The sequence below is a fragment of the Sphaeramia orbicularis genome, chromosome 24, assembly GCF_902148855.1.
Source record: "Sphaeramia orbicularis chromosome 24, fSphaOr1.1, whole genome shotgun sequence".
NCBI lineage: Eukaryota > Metazoa > Chordata > Actinopteri > Kurtiformes > Apogonidae > Sphaeramia > Sphaeramia orbicularis.
The window spans coordinates 12424338-12437890 of record NC_043979.1 but is presented as its reverse complement, the minus strand read 5'-3'; the positions used below and the strand labels follow the sequence as shown (position 1 = coordinate 12437890).

At 36.2% G+C, this 13553-nt stretch overlaps 1 protein-coding gene across 1 annotated transcript in view; it reads right to left on the bottom strand.

Annotated features, from left to right (window-relative positions):
- Window positions 1–13553, bottom strand: part of flrt2 (fibronectin leucine rich transmembrane protein 2) — a 162661-nt gene that overhangs the window by 81312 nt on the left and 67796 nt on the right. Inside the window, exon 2 of the mRNA XM_030128766.1 lies at window positions 3565–3684. The gene's annotated coding sequence lies outside the window, so the exon portion shown is untranslated. The remainder of the gene's footprint in view (window positions 1–3564; window positions 3685–13553) is intronic.

Below are 13553 nucleotides of genomic sequence, written 5' to 3'. Positions count from 1 at the left end.
CGGTTACAACTGCTGACAGCATGGTGAATTTTTTCGGAAACTAATGCCGCGTTTCCACTACATGGAACCAGCTCGACTCGGCACGGCTCAGTTCGACTCGGTATTCCTGGAGACCGTTCCCATTACAAGATACTACCGACTTTACAGCACCTGGGCGTCATAGCGATGCGGCGCGTTACTTCCGTGTCGTCTGCTCAGAGAGTTGCTGATAAACTCGCTCGTTGCGTGTTGTCTCGTCTGAATTTTTATGTCGGCCACCAAAGACCGAATCTCCTCGACCGACCATGGTGTAGTTTTGGGCTGTTATCATGTGGATTAATGTACCGCTATATTTACTGTCCACTTCCGTATCTGTTTTTTGTAAAACGGCGGGTCACAGAGACAACTGTCTGACCAATCAGTGGTCTGCAGTGTTTACATGTCATGGTTTAGTATTGCTTGGAACCTCGGCGGAGGTGATACCAAAAAACTAGTACCGGGTACCAGATTCCAGGTCCTTTTTCGGAATGGAAACGCAAAAAGGCCGAGCCGAGCCGAGTCGAGTCGAGCCGATACCACACAGTGGAACCGGGGCATAAGTTGTCGCATCTGTTTATAGCGCCATCGATGACTGCTGATGACATTACAGATCTCGAAGGGTTGTCTCATTTCATAGGGGAATGTTTCAACCCTACCTCTTGCAACTCCATCTCAACGGGTAGTGCCAAGTGCAAGGGCCAAGGGGGAGGCGTGAAAATGAGAATTGGGATTGGGCCATTGTCTCAGACAGTTAAACTAATTTCAGACACTCATATTTCTTGGAGATATGCAAGTTCTGTCTACTTGAAGAAAGTTGACGGTGATATTTATTGACCTTCCATCTAATAAAAACAAGGTTGATTAAGAGCAGTGATGCTCAGCCAAAATAGTAGAGCAGTGATGAATAAACCAAAAACATTCAGACTGAAATACATCGAAGAAATAAGAATATGAAATATGGGTTGGCTGTAGATTCTGGTCCTATTTTTTATTTGTCCTATTGAGTGAGTTCTTTGACATTATGCAAAGTTATTCAGTCCACTGTGCAAACATAGCTATTGATTAGAGTAGTCTTTAGGGTGTGTTTTACATCCTTCTAAGAAGCCACGGTTTACCTTGATAACAGTCGGGCGACAGCTTAATCAGCTTCTCGACTTCAATATTTCTGATCTATACGTCCTGTTCGAGGGTCGATTCTCATATTCACAGATTGATATCTAAACACAGTAATTGGGGGTTGATGTGTATTTTATCAGCAGAGGCCACAAAGGAAAGCGGCTCCACTATGACTAGGATCCAGTCTAGAGAATGTGCAATTGATAAGAGTGACTACACTAATGCCATTTCATTCAGACTGCTATATATAAATATGCCAGGAAAAAAAAAAAAAAAAAAAAAGAAACTCAGCCAAGCCAAAAATAAAATTGCCACCTGGCTTTAACTACACACATAGTCAGATCTTTCTATTAGATCAGGGGTGTCAAACTCATTTTAATTCAGGGGTCACATGCCCCCCCCCCCCCCCCCCCCGTGGGCCCCCCCACTCCCGATCACCACCAAAATTTAATCATTTCTTCCTTATCCCCTTTCCAACAAACCCTGAAAATTTCATCCAAATCTGTCCATAACTTTTTGAGTTATGTTGCACACTAACAGACAGACAAACAAACAAACCCTGGCAAAAACATAACCTCCTTGGCGGAGGTAATAATATATAAACAATGTCAACTCCAAAGTTTTATATATGTTTTAGAGTAAAAAGAGTAAAATTACATGAAAATGTTTATGTCCACAAAGTATTCTTTAAAAATAGGACCAATGGCCCTGTAGCTTACCGGCCAAATTAAAAGCTTTGGGAAATGTATCCAGATGCCATTTATTATCATCCAGTTATGTGTATTTATTATATGACAGAAATAACCAATGTTTTAGTCATATTCCAATCAGATCTATAAAAAATTCAAATTCCAACTTGATATCATTGATACTGATTTATTGGATCAATCCACTTCCTATCTCTTATAATGGGAAAATTTTTCAAAGTCGCACCAAATCCAGAATCAGATCCGGATTGAAATAATTTTAAAATCTTGTGTTGACATCATCATACAGAAGCTGTATACCAAGTTTGAAGTCAATCAGAACTGGAGTTTGGGAGAAAAAGACAATTGAAATGTTTTCCCCATAAGAGCCCATGTTAAATTTTCCGTTAGTTCCCGGATCCAGAAGAAGATCCTGATCAGCATGTGGACATTATGTTTTGGTCATCTCCCCATCAGGGCTGGACTGTAGAAATTTACACTTGATATCATTTATATTTACTGAGTTATTGCATCGATCCACTTCCTATCTCTTATAATGGGGAAATTTTTCAAAGTGGCACCAAATCCAGAGTGTGTGTGTGTGTGTGTCTCGGGCATCACACAAAATCCAGAAAGAGCTGACTGCTGCAGTTTGTCATACTTCTGTATTTTTGGTCAAGGAAGAGACTAGTAAAAATGGCAAGTTGATAGGACCAATATTTTGTGAGATATTAGTAATTTTGGAATACAATAGCCTTACAATCACATTGCTATGCCCATCACGGTTGACATGAAACGCAGTACCACGCTGCATGATGGACAGGAACGACGCACACTGGAAGAAAAATCTTCCACTATCACTATTCCACACTATTCCACTTCCACTATTAGCACTATCTTTAAACATTAAAATGCCTTTATTACGATGGCATGATCATATCTAGACCTAAAAAACACTTCAACGCATTTTGTTTGACTTCCTGATGAAGGCTTTAAGCCGAAATGCGTTGAAATGTTTTTTAGGTCTAGATATGACCATGCCATGTTAATAAAGGCATTTTAATGTTTAAAGATAGTGCCTTGGATTTTTCTTCCAGTGTGATAAATAGTTTTTGAATCCAAAGACCACCTCGAACAAACTCTTTTTTGGTCTGAGAAGCATTCCTTCCCGAACATTTTTTGAGACGCATTTACCAACTTCAGTCCCTAGATATCAGTATTAATAAATTAATTGTTGTTTACATTTTAAAGAATGATTTACCAAACAATTTTTTTATGTCAGTACTAATAAAATACAGACTAACTAAAAACTACCACATGTAGAACCCGTGCAAGTCAAAGCTAATAGCGATCCAAGAAAATAATGTGACTTTTTTTTTTGCATTATTATTTGCAGTTCTATGATGCTACATTTTAAGCGTATACGTCCCTTTTAAAATAAATGCTCTATGTATTAAAAGGAGTGACGGGTTTTCCATGGAATGAGTGACGAAGTCAGTGGTATCACACCTAGAATCGTCATTTAATAGGTATGCATGTGTTGGAGACCACGAGCCCTGACGTGACAAGTAAAGTATCAAGAGTAAAAACAGTCGATCATTAATTTAAGGCATAAAATTGAGTTAATGAAGAAATTTTTAAGAGGACCCAAAGTTTATTCAAGTGCACTCACAAAACACTTGACACATTCTGATAAAACTGGTCCATATGAGGACTGTTCAACGATAAGAAAATAAACGATTACCTCTGCTGAACACGTCATGAGACTTCCCAGCCTCCGAAATTGTTGACTGCCTTCACAGTAGGAGAACACATCCGAACGTCAACTATTTGGAGGAAACTGCATCTGTCAGGCCGTCATGGTCTAAAGAATGCAAAGAAAGCAAGCGTTGGTGCACAGCAATACAAAAAGAAAAACAAAGAAGGGCAAGGTGAAGTGGGTTGATTTATAAATGTATGTCGTATACATAGAGAACATTGGTTTGTAAGAACTTAAAAGTGTGATGACAATAGGTTTTTAGTCTGGCATTCCTAAGATAGCCAGGCAATGGGTTGGAGTGCTGTGCTGCATATTAACTAAAAGCCACTTGTCCTTGTTTAGATTTTGCCCTGGGCGCCACGAGCAGTCCACTCCCCAGTGATATAGATGGTTCTATTGCTCCAGCATATCGGTGAGGTATTTAGGGCCAGCTCTGTGTTAAGATTTATAAATAAGTCATAAAACTTTAGAATCACTTCTGTGGGTTTTGGCAACTGGTACAGGCTTTTAAGAACTGGACGGATAAAAGCTGCGCCTTTGGTTTTTGGAAACCAGACTAAGTTCAATCTGTACTTTAGTCCGATTTGTCCAAAGTGGAGAATTTTGGTCTTATTTTTGATGTTATGTGAGATACAGTAAAGGAAAACAGATTGTATTCTCATAGCATAATTGCCTAAGTCATACACTATATCAGGGGTGTCAAACTCATTTTAGTTCAGGGGCCACATTCAGTCCAATTTGATCTCAACCAGTAAAACTAGAAGCACTCGGAGAGCGCAGACCTCCGCCAAGGCTGATCAGTGGCCCCCCCCGTGGGCCCCCCCACCCCCGATCACCACCAAAATGTAATAATTTCTTCCTTATCCCATTTCCAACAAACCCTGAAAATTTCATCCAAATCTGTCCATAACTTTTTGAGTTATGTTGCACACTAACGATCAGTGCCCCCCCACCCCCACCCCCGTGGGCCCCCCCACCCCTGATCACCACCAAAATTTAATCATTTCTTCCTCATCCCATTTCCAACAAACCCTGAAAATTTCATCAAAATCTGTCCATAACTTTTTGAGTTATGTCGCACACTAACGGACAGACAAACAAACAAACAAACAGACAAAAAACAAACAAACCCTGGCAAAAACATAACCTCCTTGGTGGAGGTAATAATAACAGTGAAAAAAGGAAAATTCTATTATGATCAGGTTTACATCTACAAAGTTACCTTAAAAATCTGAATAACACGAACAACTTGAATTGTCTTAACCCTTAATAGGTAACCATGGTGCCCCCCACAGCTACAGGTGGTACACCTGTAGCTACAGTGATAAAAACATCTAAAAATGTTATTTTTTAGTCAGTTACAATACTTTATTGCTTATAGTATGAAAGGATAGCAATGAAACGATAAAAATATAACAAAATTGTGCTTTATTTTCCAAATAAATTATCCTTTACTGCGTGAAGTATTTCCTTCACTAAAGTTAACTGAAAATTTCAAAAAAGTTTCACATGTTACAAATAAACACACTACATTGCTATAACACATTTGCAATACAGTTTCAATAAAGTTTGTCTAAAAACTAAACTATAACTAAAAACGAAACTAACTACACAATTGGGTAGTACGAGTAGGTGCTCACAAACAGTCTTCACAGAAGGAAAACTGACGTCATAAACACTATCAATCGATAAATGGTCATCATCTGATTCAGATTCTACTTCTAAATCTGCGAGCTCTATCCTAATATCTTCATCACTTAGAGTTTTCCTCTTAGCCATGGCCTCACACGATGTTAAAATTACTCAAAAAAGATTAAAGCACTGAAGGTTAGCGTTATTAGAAATTTATAATATCAATTATTGGTCATATTCTGAAATACCTGAAATGGAAAAACAATAAATCAATATACGTTAAAGGTAACCTGGGGTCACGGGCGACCCCAAAATGTCTGTATTGCCTATATTATTCTACGAGTTAATTTTTTGGTTCCATTTTACTTTTCAGATCCCTATACTAGGAGAGTAAATGGAGTAACACGCACGAGCTTCAAATAAAAACATAGAAAACATAAAAAATTAAAAACGTGGGGTCTGCTGGGACCCCAGGTTACCTATTAAGGGTTAAGAAAAACAAGTGCAATTTTAACAATATTATGCCTCAGTTTATCAGTTTATCATTTACACATGTGCATTACAATCGCACAAAACATTTAGTAACAGGCAGAATATTGGTAAAATTACATTTACGTTTCTTAAGACATTTCCGTTTGTTCATATTTGTTTAGGTTAGTCACATTTTTTTTAAAAGTATAGTTTGGTAATGTAAACATTTTCATGTAATTTTACTTTTTTACACCAAAAAACAAAGAGAAAATGTGGGGTTGTCATTATTTATACGTTATTATGATAATATTTTACTGGTCTGACTCATTTGAAATGTATGTGTCTGTATGTGGAACCTGAATTAAAATGAATTTGACATCATTGATTGTTAATATGTTCAGTGTAATTTTTGCATTTCATTAATTCATCCCGCGGGCCAGATTGGACACTTTGGCGGGCCGGATTTGGCCCCCGGGCCACATGTTTGACACCTTTGCACTATATGGACAAAAGTACTGGGACACTATGAACTCAGGTGTTTCTTTTCTAACAGGGGTCTGGGGTACAAAACAATAATAACAAATGTCATAATATAGTTTAACCCAGTCATGCACGAATTATGAGAACCTCAGTCAAGATTTTTTTCTTGAGTGTTTTTATTCCTCTATAGGCATAAAAATAAAAAAAAACAAACAAAAAAACAATGTGATTGAATTTTTTTAATGAACCTATTTTTCATGGAATTACAAAAATGTCCACTCAGCTGGACAACATGCATTTAATTTTAGAAGCAAAGAAACATGTATTTACTGATATACTATGAGGTCAAAAGATTTTTAATGCTGCTAATTTGATGTTTTCTCACATTTTAACAATACCTGCATATAGATAATATGAAAAAAAAAAAAAACAACAAAACTGTTAATTACAATTTTTTTTTTTTTTTTTTTTTTTTTTTTTTACAGTCAAACATGTTATTGCAGATCAGATTTATCTAGAACAGCAAATTTACAGTAATGGTATGAATTACAGTGTATGGGATGATACATAAGCGTCCACTGTGTTGGCTGATATGGAACTAAAACAACAAAATCCATAAATACATAAGAGAACCCCTTTGAACAGCTGTCCACTGTAGTGACCACTATGCATGAAAGGGTTAATATTGTGATAAATATCATTGCATTGGTTCGTTTGGTTGAAATTGCTATTTTTGCTTCTAAAATACCTCAGAGATGGTTTTTATTTAGTTTCTCTCAACCTTGTTTTTTTTTTTTTTTTTTTTTTTTTTTTTTTTAATACATGACTATGATTTGAAATGTTCTGACTGTAATAATAATTTTTTACCAAAACTAACCATCTACTCACTTAGGAAGAAATATCTCCCATTAAACTTTAAGGAAATGCAGATGTTTATAAACTATTGGAACAAATCATGTCTACAGCTCTAAGATGTCCTGTTCATGCTGATTTGACAAATAAACATCAATATTAATAATCAATATGATATTTATCCCAATATAAAACTATTATATTATAATATTTACCTCCGCCAAGGAGGTTATGTTTTTGCCAGGGTTTGTTTGTCTGTTTGTCTGTCCGTTAGTGTGCAACATAACTCAAAAAGTTATGGACAGATTTTGATGAAGTTTTCAGGGTTTGTTGGAAATGGGATAAGGAAGAAATGATTAACTTTTGGGGGTGATCCGGAAGAAATCCTGGATTCTGGATCACTTTGAAATTTTCGTTAACATTGTGGTAAATGGGGCCAAAATTTTCGTTTCCCAATATCTCGCTTAATTATTGACCAAAACTCATGAAATTTAACTCAGGAATTGACAATGGGGTCTTCTATCACATTTCAAAGGCTGATCCGGATCTGATCCAGAAGACGGATTTTATCTCAATTTATATAAAAAATGGGGGTGCCCTTACTTTTTGGCCTACTGTGCCTTTAATATTAAAGGTAGAAATTTCTGACAAGCACCATCGTGTAGCTCAGTCAGTTCCGCATCGGGAGTATGCCACCGGATTTCATGTAGCTTTAATACTTAAGGAGCTAGATCCAGAAGAAAACCGCCATTACGAGAAATGTGATTTTCGTGAATAACTACTGAACTAATAAGGATATAATTATGAATCCAGTTGCTAATGGTATGTTTTCATGGTCAATGAATCTTAAAATATAGGTCAAATAAATATGGGACTAATATTTATGGTGGAAATCACAATATGGGGGAATTGTGCAAATCTCATGCAATTTGACTCAGGGATTTACAATGGGGTGTTCTATCAAATGGCAAAGACTGATCCGGATCTTTCAAAAAGTTATGGACAGATTTGGATGAAATTTTCAGGAAATATTGATACTGGCACAAGGAACAAATGATTAAATTTTGGTGGTGATCGGGGGGGGGGGGGGCACTGATCTGCCTTGGCGGAGGTCTGCGCTCTCAGAGTGCTTTTCTAGTTGTTATTGTTTTGTATCCCAGACCCTGTTAGAAAAGAAACACCTGAATTCATCATGTCCCAATACTTTTGTCCATTTGTGTATGAGTTAGGTAATTATGCTATGAGGCTAACAATACATGTTTTTTTCAGTATTTGTCTTGTTGCAGTCAGGGATGGGCTTTAGCTCACTGAAAACAAAGACTGAGAGGATGAGGAGGAGCTTCCTCCCACTGGTCATTTGGGCCTTCAACCAGGAAAACACAGAACACTATAGACTGGAATGTTTGTAGAAAGCACACACTCAGACATCCCCTACATTCCTGGCTTTACATTCATATCTATTTATAACTGCGTTACATATATTGGAAAATTCAACTTACTGTAACAACTTCAGACTGATGACGCACAACATTTATTGCACCGATAACACAAATATTTGTACTTTATTCTGAAAACTGCCCCACTGTTGCTGCTCTTAATCTTATTTTCTTTTAATATCCTTAACTTTCTATTTAATTTATAAAAGTGCTCATGATCTCTTTCCACATTCAACTTTTCAGAAATAATCTCTGAACGATCTAACGTACCTTAACCCTTTCATGCACAGTGGTCACTCCAGTGGACAGTTCTTCTCCAGCTGTTCTCTTGTATATTCACAGGTTTTGTTGTTTTAGTTCCATATCAGCCAACACAGTGGACACTTTTGGACCACCCCATACACTGACATTCAGACCATTACTGGAACTTTGCTGTTCTAGAGAAACCTGATTGGCACTAACATGTTTGAGTGTAAATAAATTGTTATTTGAAAGACTTTTTTTTTTTTTTTTGCATATTATCTACATCACAAGTGTCAAACATGTGGCCCGGGGGCCAAAACCAGCCCACCAAAGATTCCAATCCGGCCCGTGGGATGAATTTGCAAAGCACAAAAATTACTCTTAAGATATTAACAATCAAGGATGTCGAAGTCATTTTTGTTCAGGTTCCACATACAGACCAATGTGATCTCAACGAAAATGATAGCATAATAACCTATAAATAATGACTCCAAATTTTCTTAGTTTAATGTGAAAACATGATATTACATTACACCTACAAATAAGTAATGACAACTCCAAATTTTTCCTCTTTGTTTTAGTGTAAAAACTTACATTAAATGATGAAAATATTAATATTTACAAACTATCCTTTAACAATAAAATGCGAAAAACCTGAAATTTTGAAAGTGAAATTTTTAACATTATACTTCCTGTTATTAACATTTTGTGCCTTTGTAGATCCAATCTGTAATATGCATATATAAATGGTAAGTTGAGGTGTAATATTGTTAAAATTGCACTTATTTTTATCAAGAAATTTCCATTTTTTTCAGGTTATTTACATCATTTTTGTTTTGATAGTTTGCAAATGTACATATTTTTAGATTTTAATTTTGATTGCACCAAAAAAAAAAAAAAAAAAAAGAGAAAAATTTGGAGTCGTCATTATTTACAGGTTATTATGCTATTGTTTTACTGGTCCGGCCCACTTAAGGTCAATTTGGGTTTAATGTGGCCCCTGAACTAAAATGAGTTTGACACCCCTGATCTACATGAAGTGAGTAATAACTAGCATTAGAATATGTTAAAATGTGACAAAACATCAGATTAGCAGGATTAACCCTTTCATGCATAGTGGTCACTACAATGGACAGTTACTCTACAGCAGGGGTGTCAAACTCATTTTAGTTCAGGGGCCACATTAAATCCAAATTGACCTTAAGTGGGCCGGACCAGTAAAACAATAGCATAATAACCTGTAAATAATGACTCCAAATTTTTCTCTTTTTTTTTTTTTTTTTGGTGCAATCAAAATTAAAATCTAAAAATATGTACATTTGCAAACTATCCAAACAAAAATGATGTAAATAACCTGAAAAAAATGGAAATTTCTTGATAAAAATAAGTGCAATTTTAACGATATTGCACCTCAACTTACCATTTATATATGCATATTACAGATTGGATCTACAAAGGCACAAAATATTAATAACAGGAAGTATAATGTTAAAATTTCACTTTCAAAATTTCAGGTTTTTCGCATTTTATTGTTAAAGGATAGTTTGTAAATGTTAATATTTTCATCATTTAATGTAAGTTTTTACACTAAAACAAAGAGAAAAATTTGGAGTTGTCATTACTTATTTATAGGTGTAATGTAATATCATGTTTTCACATTAAACTAAGAAAATTTGGAGTCATTATTTATAGGTTATTATGCTATTATTTTCATTGAGATCACATTGGTCTGTATGTGGAACCTGAACAAAAATGACTTCGACATCCTTGATTGTTAATATCTTAAGTGTAATTTTTTAATCTTCTATATTCATGGGTTTTGTTGTTTTAGTTCCATATCAGCCAACACAGTGGACACTTATGCATCATCTCATAAACTGCAGTTCATACCATTATTGTAACTTTGCAGTTCTTGATTGGTTCTTGAGTGGAAATCAATTGTTAATATTTATTTTTTTGCATATTATCTCCATGAAGTGAGTAATAACTAGTATTAGAATATGTTAAAATGTGAGAAAACATCAGATTAGCTGCATTAAACATGGTTTCATTTCACTGTTTTCATATCACTTTATGATATTGGGTTTTAAATACATGTTTCTTTGCTTCAAGAATAAATTTCATGGTGTAGCTGAGTGGACATTTTTGTAACTCCATGAAAAACAGGTTGATTTAAAAAAAAAAAAAAAAAAATTCAATCACATTGTTTTTTTGTTTTTTTTTCATGCCTAAAGAGGAATACAAACACTCAGGAAAAAAAAAAAAATCTTGATTAAGGTTCTCATAATTCATACATGAAAGGGTTAAAATGTTCTTATTTCATTGTTTTTATCTCACTTTCTGATATTGGGTTTTAAACACGTTTCTTTACTTCAAAAATTAAATGCATGGATATTTTTGTAACTACATGAAAATAACTCAATCACAATTTTTTTTTTATTCCTAAAAAAATTGGAAAAAAAAAATCTTAACTAAGGTTCTCATAATTTATGCATGAAAGGGTTAAACTCTATCAAATGACCAGGGGATCTGATAACATCGCTGGACAATGTGGGATTTTCACAAATTGCTCAAATAACAGCTTGTCTATTGTGAATGAACTCAGTCATATAGCCAGGAAAAACAAACGATAACTGCATCACAGCGGTGAACACAGACAGCAAAAACAGTATCAGTGTTGAATTAACAGCTGGAGTTTCCAAATGAAAAAGGGTCACAAGTATTTTCACAAGTCTCCATTAGGAATGAGGACTCTAGGTGTAAATGCAGGTTATATTGAGCGAGGAAGTGCATTCCTTCATTCATTTTCTGAACTGTATCATCTTTGAGAGGGTTGTTGGAGCCTAACCCATCACATGGATGAGCCACCAGTTCATCATAGTACAGACAAACTACTATTCACTCTCACATTCAGTGATTGGATCAGTGATTGACCAGTTAACCTATTAAGTGCATGTCTTTGTTTGGTGGGAGGATGTCAGCAAATCTGCAGGAAAACCCACGTAAACATAAGGCGAACACATAAACTCCACACAGAAGGGCCCAGCCGACTGGTGCTGGAATCCATCCCATGATTAGGGCTGTAAGAAAATATTGGTTCTGCAATATACAGGGTGGGGAAGCAAAATTTACAATATTTTGAGGCAGGGATTGAAAGACAGTGTATGACCACTTAGTTTATTGAAAGTCATGAGAATTTATTTGCCACAAGAAAATTTACATAAGAGAAAATCTTTTTATTCTATGTGTCCTCCTTCTTTCTCAATAACTGCCTTCACACGATTCCTGAAACTTGCGCAAGTGTTCCTCAAATATTCGGTTGACAACTTCTCCCATTCTTCTATAATAGTACAGGGGTTGGACAAAATAATGGAAACACCTTCACCTCAAGATGATAATGCCCCAATCCATACAGCTAGAATTGTAAAAGAATGGCATGAGGAACATTCTAATGAAGTTGAGCATCTCGTATGGCCGGCACAGTCCCCAGACCTCAACATTATTGAGCATTTATGGTCAGTTTTAGAGATTCAAGTAAGACGTCGATTTCCACCGCCATCGTCTCTAAAAGAGTTGGAGGGTATTCTAACTGAAGAATGGCTTAAAATTCCTTTGGAAACAATTCACACGTTGTATGAATCAATACCTCGGAGAATTGAGGCTGTAATTGCCGAAAAAATGCGGACCTACACCATATTAAATTATATTTTGTTGATTTTTTAAGGTGTTTCCATTATTTTGTCCAACCCCTGTATGAAATAAGAACACTGATCTACACAGGATATAATAATCTTATATTAGATAATTGTGGACAGGTGGATAAACAGTTGCATAAATCTTTGTTTATCTCACAAAGATAATTTACACAACTTTCAAATTCAAACTATGCAATCACAAAAACAACAAAATTATGTTTTCACTCACAAATTTGGATGTGTCTGCCTCACGACACTACAATTTCCCATGTGGACTAAGGACTAAACTGAGCATGTGCAGAGTGAATTAGGTGAGTCCTAAGTTTTTCCTGATTAGAACAATTTCAAGAGTTACAACTGACCCGTGTTACAACTGTCCCCGTTCTCCCCTACACTAGTAATACCCAGGTGTGCCTGCAGAATTAAACTGTGATGTAGACAGGAAGTGCACGGACATGGGTGTGTGAATACTTGAAAGAATGGCGAATACTTAAGAAGATAAGATGGGGAGGGTCCATGATTTTTTTTGGGGGGGGGGGGTAGCGGTCCATCGTCGTCAAAGCGCACGGTACCAGTCTGTGATTTTCGACGGGGGGGGGGGGGGCAGAGCGGGGGGATTAGCTGTCCATCCTTGTCAGAGTGTGCATGGCGGGGGTGGGGGTGGGGTGTAGCTCTGTGATTATGTGATTGTGTGTGGGGGGGTGATAGCGTCATTGTCCGAGCAGAAGTGAAAGTGAAACTAACACACTTTACTGTTCCTCTAACTCTCCGGGCAGCACACACACACACACACACACACACACACACACACACAGTAGCAGCGAGCAACAGAATCTCAGCGCAGCAAAAAAGTTAATGCATCGGCTACATATTGGTCGATGTTGATTAATTGGTGATACGCTATAATCAGCCCAATTAATCGGCCGGCCAAATAATCAGTTGGGCTCTACTACAAAGGACAAAAACAGTTAATCTAGAAAAATGCCATTAACTCGGAAAAATATCTGCAAAATTATTATACAAAAATAGACAAAATAAAGTCAAAAAGAAGGAAAAGACAAGAAAAATAGGGCACAGCACCTAACACCGATTTCTCCCAGTTATCGGACTTTTAAGCTCATGTAAACAGGCTCAATATAACTGAAACTGATGTCATTTATAGTAC